Source organism: Phoxinus phoxinus (assembly GCF_949152265.1).
Source record: "Phoxinus phoxinus genome assembly, chromosome: 4".
NCBI classification, from domain to species: Eukaryota; Metazoa; Chordata; class Actinopteri; order Cypriniformes; family Leuciscidae; genus Phoxinus; species Phoxinus phoxinus.
This window is the reverse complement of record NC_136879.1, coordinates 41,865,046-41,871,321: the sequence shown is the minus strand read 5'-3', so window position 1 is coordinate 41,871,321 and position 6,276 is coordinate 41,865,046. Positions and strand designations below refer to the sequence as shown.

General features: G+C 34.8%; 1 protein-coding gene across 1 annotated transcript in view; it reads left to right on the top strand.

Moving 5' to 3' along the window:
* Positions 1-6,276, top strand: part of LOC306997123 (uncharacterized protein) — a 72,356-nt gene that overhangs the window by 12,850 nt on the left and 53,230 nt on the right. The gene's annotated exons all lie outside the window — the stretch shown is intronic.

Sequence of the window (6,276 nt, the reverse complement as noted above, 5' to 3'; positions counted from 1 at the left end):
CTGAACTAATTTGAATCAACTAAATGGAGTTGCTGCACTGCTATAATTAAATTCGCAACTTTATTTTCCTGTTTATTACTGTGAAGCTGCTTGGAAAACAATCTGTATTGTATATAAATCAATGTCGCTTAGCTTTAGGAGTGTGTCATACTGAACGTTTGCATACTATATACTGCAGTGTGCCGGACCGCCATTCTGAACACAGCCACGAGGACGCCGTCGCTCTGCATGTTTCTGATTGGTCACTTGAGTCCAGGTTCCTTCCCCTTTAAATGTGATCTGCCTGCTGATTGGTCGGATCCGTCTAAGACGTCTTCCATTAGTGGAGCTGCACCAGCATCTACAAGGGGTGGGGGGTCAAAGGTCAGGGTCCCGTCAGTGCTATGAAGGGTTAATGATGCTGAAATGATCTTCTGCTGACCTTGTGTTTGCTGATGTTTGCACCTTAATTCTGAACATGTTCATTATGTAAAGAGATCTGAATAAAGCATTAAACCTGCCACAGGAGGAAAATATCAGTTAAAAATAAAAAAAGATTAAACTCTGGTGTGATTTTCAGCTTTCCTTCTGCCGTCGGCACAGACACACCATCCGTTCTTCAGCTCGTAATCTGAAGTGTGAGGAGGAATAAACAATCATGTTCACGGCTTTTTGTTTATTATGAGTGCAAGCAGTGATTTGATGTGGTATAACGCCCTTTTCACAAGATGTAAAGTAAGTCTCTGATGTCCCCAGAGTGTGTGTGTGAAGTTTTAGCTCAAAATACCCCACAGATATTTGTATATATCATGTTAAAATCGTCACTTTTTGAGGGTGAGCAAAAACACACCGCTTTGTGTCTGTCCCTTTAAATGCAAATGAGCTGCTGCTCCCGGCACAGGGGGCGGAGCTTCAACAGCTCGTGTCCTTTTACCTCTCTCACACACACACACACACACACTGAACATTTCAAAAACTTTTAGCGTTTTATGTTCAAACCGGAGTCAGACAATGATGGAGAGACTCAAGAAGAAGTGACAACATGTAGAAGAACAGGACGTTTCTGAACGGTTAGTTGATGAATTTATGCAGATTATGTGTAGTTATCTTCTAGTCACTGATTAGCATATATCATGATAATCTATAAATCGTGTTCCGGGGGCGGGGTTTATGTAAATTCTAGGGCTGATGATGTCACTAACCCGGGAGGAATGTCGTGTAGTTCCTACCAGCCGTTTGTTGTAGTCCTTAAAAAGCGATTTCTGTAAAAGTAAATATCTCCCTTTGCTCTGAACTTTGAGCGTTGTAACTTTGCAGATGTTGTTTATGATCAAACAGCAACATTACACACTAACTACAGTTAGAAAAGTCAAATCATAATCAAACAACCCTTTACCTGGAGTGGATTCTGATTGCCTGTGAATATTTTGATCAGTTATCATCTGGAGAGCGATTCCAACTCAATTGTTGAAATTATGACACTCCGAATTTCAGTTAAATGTTAGAAAATGAATATGACGTGACATAAATCAAAATTCAAAGTCAAAAATATGAGATAGAAAAGCAGAAATGGCGACATACTAAGTCATTACTCTATATAATTATGAAATTAAAAGTTTAAATTATACATTCAAAGTCATAAATTGGACTTTTTTTTATGTACCAGGTGTTATAAATATGGTCTATTTATCTACCATCTATCCATTTATCTATATCTATCTATCCCCTATTTACCTATTTCTATTTATCTATTTGTCTATATCTATCTCTATCCATCTATTTGTCCATTTCTATCTATCTATATCTATCTATCATCTATTTGTCTATATCTATCTATCCATCTATTTGTCTATATCTATCTATCTATCCATCTATTTGTCTATATCTATCTATCTATATCTATCTATCCATCTATTTGTCTATATCTATCTTTATCTATATATCTATCCATCTATTTGTCTATATTCATCTATCTATCTATATATATATCTATCCATCTATTTGTCTATATCTATCTATCTATATCTATCTATCTATCATCTATTTGTCTATATCTATCTATCTATCTATCCATCTATTTGTCTATATCTATCTATCTATCTATATCTATCTATCTATCCATCTATTTGTCTATATCTATCTATCTATATCTATCTATCCATCTATTTGTCTATATCTATCTATATCTATATATCTATCCATCTATTTGTCTATATCTATCTATATCTATCTATCTACCATCTATCTATCTATTTATCTATATCTATCTCTATCTATCCATCTATTTGTCTATATCTATCTATCCATCTATCTATCTATATCTATCCATCTATCTATATCTATCCATCTATTTGTCTATATCTATCTATCTATATCTATCTATCCATCTATTTGTCCATATCTATATCTATCTATCTATCCATTTATTTGTCTATATCTATCTATCTATATCTATCTATCTACCATCTATCTATCCATCTATTTATCTATATCTATCTATCCATCTATTTGTCCATATCTATCTATCTATCTATCTATCTATCTATCTATCTATCCATATATACTTCTATCTGTCTATCCATCTATTTGTCCATATTACTGGTATTGTACTTAAGCTACTTATGTTTCAAGGCAATTCATATAATTCACGTCCACAATAAATAAATAAAACCCCATAAAAAAATAAAACATTAGAAGTGCAGTGTTTGGGCTGGAAATGAGACTGTAGTTTCGGTGATTCAAGTCGGTTTGAGTTTGACAGAAATCAGTGTCGTAACAGTGTGACTAATCATTCCCACATCCTGAAGGATACATCATTACAAAAGCAGATTTACGGAGAGGCTTTAAACGAAGCCTTTCTTCTCCTCAACACCACAGGGTTTAAAGGCTGATGTGTTCGACTTGACAATGCTTGAAATGCAAAATAAATCCTCTCACATAGAGCTAAAATTAGTCTATTCTGAAAGCTCAGAGCTAATGACAGATGTTTGCATGAAACACTTTCTAAAAGCAAATCTTCTCTAGAGGATTCCTAAAGAGAGAGAGAGAGAGAGAGAGAGAGAGAGATGCATCACCTGCTTGTCTGTCTCACCTGAGTTTATTTGAAGCAAATGTTTTCACATCACATGCTATAGTGTGCAGGTGCTAGATATGTCATTTTACCTGCTATAAACCTTCTGTTATGTTTATAAATTGTTATTTATGTGACAAATATTTGGTAACACTATCTTTTTTATTGTGCATAATTTACTCGTAACTAGTTTTATCTGATTTATAGGCCATTTTCTGCTATTAAACGGCGCCCCCTGCTGGTGATCTCCTGATGGCGCAGTGATGCCGCAGTGAAGCGTGCGCGCGCGAGGCGCGTTCACATGCACGTTTGCCAATTCTATAAACAAAAAATCCCGTCACATCGGATGAGCAAGGTCACCCTCTCTCCCATATGGTTTATAACTCGTCAGGGCTTTGCGCGTTAAAAGGATTAACAGCGAGGTAAAAGTGCCTGTGAATGTGCCCGCGCAGCAGATATAGTGCTGGCGCAGCGCGCGTGCACAGCAGGGGGCGCGCGAGGATCAGCTGTCACACATCAGTCGCGTTTATGTGGAATACACACATCAGCCGGTAGATGGTAGAATTACACAACCGAACAAAACACACAACACTGTGAACTAGACCAGGAACAGACTGAAGAATAGAATAGGATGGGTCAGGATGGAGTGGAATGGAATAGAATGGAATGGAATAGTGCTGTCAAATTGATTAATCACATCTAACCTAATTGTGTTTTTAGATAATATATATGTCTGTGTGTTTGTGAACACACGCATGTATGTATACATATACATATGTATAGATATACACAGACACACATACTATATTATGGGATTTAATATACACTAAATATAATAGAATTGAATAGAATAAAATTGAATAGAATAAATATAATAAGATACACACATATATTATATAAACACACACTGTTGTTAGATGCAATTAATCGATTTGACAGCACGAAATATAATAGAATAAAATAGAATAGAATGAAATAGAATATAATAGAATGGTAGAGAATATATATATATATACATATATATTATATAAACAAACTAATTAATTGATTTGACAGCACTAATTATAATATAATGGAATGGAATATAATTGATTGGAATAGAATATAACAGAATAGAATGGAGTGGAATGGAATGGATTGGAATACAATAGAATATAATGGAATAGAATAGAATGGAGTGGAATAGAATGGAATGGATTGGATTGGAATAGAATGGAGTGGAATAGAATGGAATGGATTGGATTGGAATAGAATGGAATAGAATGGAGTGGAATAGAGTGGAATGGATTGGATTGGATTGGAATAGAATGGAGTGGAATAGAATGGAATGGATTGGATTGGATTGGAATAGAATGGAATAGAATGGAATAGAATGGAGTGGAATAGAGTGGAATGGATTGGATTGGATTGGAATAGAATGGAGTGGAATAGAATGGAATGGATTGGATTGGATTGGAATAGAATGGAATAGAATGGAATAGAATGGAGTGGAATAGAATGGAATGGATTGGATTGGATTGGATTGGATTGGATTGGAATAGAATGGAATAGAATGGAGTGGAATAGAATGGAATAGAATGGAGTGGAATAGAGTGGAATGGATTGGATTGGATTGGAATAGAATGGAATAGAATGGAGTGGAATAGAGTGGAATGGATTGGATTGGATTGGATTGGAATAGAATGGAGTGGAATAGAATGGAATGGATTGGATTGGATTGGAATAGAATGGAATAGATTGGAATAGAATGGAGTGGAATAGAGTGGAATGGATTGGATTGGATTGGAATAGAATGGAGTGGAATAGAATGGAATGGATTGGATTGGATTGGAATAGAATGGAATGGAGTGGAATAGAATGGAATGGATTGGATTGGATTGGATTGGATTGGAATAGAATGGAATAGAATGGAATAGAATGGAGTGGAATAGAATAGAATAGAATGGAGTGGAATGGAATGGATTGGAATAGAATATAATGGAATAGAATAGAATGGAGTGGAATAGAATGGAATGGATTGGAATAGAATGGAATGGATTGGAATAGAATGGAATAGAATGGAGTGGAATAGAATAGAATGGAATGGAATGGAATGGATTGGAATAGAATAGAATGGAATAGAATGGAATGGAATAGAATGGAATAGAATAGAATGGAATGGATTGGAATAGAATATAATTGAATGGAATATAATTGAATGGAATATAATTGATTGGAATAGAATATAACAGAATAGAATGGAGTGGAATGGAATTGATTGGAATAGAATAGAATGGAATAGAATAGAATGGAGTGGAATAGAATGGAATGGATTGGAATAGAATATAACGGAATAGAATGGATTGGAATAGAATGGATTGGAATAGAATGGAATAGAATGGAATAGAATGGAGTGGAATAGAATAGAATGGAATGGATTGGAATAGAATATAACGGAATAGAATGGAATGGATTGGAATAGAATATAACGGAATAGAATGGAATGGATTGGAATAGAATATAATTGAATATAATATAATTGAATGGAATATAATGGAATGGAAAATAATTGATTGGAATAGAATATAACAGAATAGAATGGAGTGGAATGGAATAGAATATAATGGAATAGAATGGAATGGAGTGGAATATAATGGAATGGATTGGAATAGAATATAATGGAATAGAATATAATGGTATAGAATATAATGGAATTGAATGGAATGGAATATGCTGTCAAATCGATAAATCATGATTAATCACATTTTAGATAATCAAATGTTTTTTTGAACACACACATGTATGTATACATTTATGTATATGTATAGATACACATAATATAATGGAATTGAATAGAATAAAATGCAAACTTTGTGTTAGTGCTTTAAATAGAAGGTTTGCCAAATATAGAATATCACTGCGATGCGATCCACACAGAGACACTGGACGTGAGCAGTGCTGAATGTGTCCAGGAGCCGCTGAGATGAAAGTACAGTAAAGACAGCAACAGTGAGTATTCTCCAGCACATAAACACTCATAAACAGTGTTAATTAAAGTTCCCAGCAGCCACAGGGAAACGCATGAGTCAGGGAGGAAGCGGATGTTCATATCCATAAAATAAACAGGACTGGGTTTGATTTACAAATGTGATGCAGATCCATAACTGTAAATCACGTGCACAAACATTATAACTAGTGTATCACAGACTCTCTCATTCACACATACACAAGCACGAGCACTTCTAAAT